Below are 1,060 nucleotides of genomic sequence, written 5' to 3' on the forward strand. Positions count from 1 at the left end.
CTTTTGAGAACCCAACTTGATTTTTAAATGGTTTTATGAAACCAGGAAGTTTGAGAGTAGGCTGAATGTGACATTGGGACAGTGTGACCCTTGTGCGTAAGTGAGCCCTAGCTAGAGAACTTTTAGGTCATTGACAGGCTGTTAGATGTGGCTGGGGCCACGGTATGTGATATATACGTGGCAAAGCGATGGGTTGATATATGTGGCTAGGCCACAAGCTAATATACATGATTGCGACCACATGATTTCTCTGATGTTGGCCAAAATCGTCAAGACTACCATGGCTATGGGAATCCAGTGGAACGAGGCTCTCGGATTGATATTACATGAAAGCGGGTCCACAAGTTGATTATTTACAATTACCTAACTCGAGAATGATGTATCTTGGGTTTTCATACATGACTTCTTTCGCATGGTGAGAAATACTGGTTTTTTCGTAGCTCTTTTATTTATATAATCACGTTGTGTTTAATACCTCAGTGATGAGATGATTTTATGAGCTTGTGTAAAAGCTTTGATAATGTTTGATTTTATAGGAGCATGCATGCTTATGTTAATCTGACTTTAAGTCAAAAACATTAAATGATTTTGATGAGAGAAATCTTTCACTCACACTGCCTTTGATACAATAATTGCTAAATGATTACTTTGCACTAAAATTCTTGGTTTTATATGTAAGGCACAAATATTCCATTTGCTTTAAAATGGTTTGTATATTCATATGATTTTAATATTCAAATTTTCTACCTTTGGCTTATTTCCCATCTACACCCTGCTCATCGAGCCCCTGATCACTGAGTTTGTGAGACTCACCCTTTTATCTCCCTTTTGCGGATAGTGATCAGCCTAGCATGCATTCATCGGCACTCATTATCCATCGCAAATAAGTAAAGGCATTTCATCGCACTTTATTTCGTGTCACTCCGCTGTTAGTGATCGAGTCATTTGCAGTGCATTTGTTTTTGTAAATAGACACTAGTCTCAATATAATTGTATACTTTGAAATTATACATTTGGGTGTAGTTTTACAATTATATGGAATACAGGTTGAGTTGATTTA

At 36.9% G+C, this 1,060-nt stretch overlaps 1 long non-coding RNA gene across 4 annotated transcripts in view; it reads left to right on the forward strand.

Annotated features, from left to right (window-relative positions):
* Nucleotides 1-411, forward strand: part of LOC110428598 (uncharacterized) — a 1,529-nt gene extending 1,118 nt beyond the window's left edge. For all 4 annotated transcript variants that reach the window (XR_002446483.1, XR_002446482.1, XR_002446484.1 and 1 more), the window contains one exon: nucleotides 46-411. This is a non-coding gene — a long non-coding RNA (uncharacterized LOC110428598). The remainder of the gene's footprint in view (nucleotides 1-45) is intronic.
* The last annotated feature ends 649 nt before the right edge of the window (nucleotides 412-1,060 follow it).

This window comes from Theobroma umbraticum, unplaced genomic scaffold (assembly GCF_002168275.2).
Source record: "Theobroma umbraticum cultivar Fairchild unplaced genomic scaffold, ASM216827v3 scaffold_60.0, whole genome shotgun sequence".
NCBI classification, from domain to species: domain Eukaryota; kingdom Viridiplantae; phylum Streptophyta; class Magnoliopsida; order Malvales; family Malvaceae; genus Theobroma; species Theobroma umbraticum.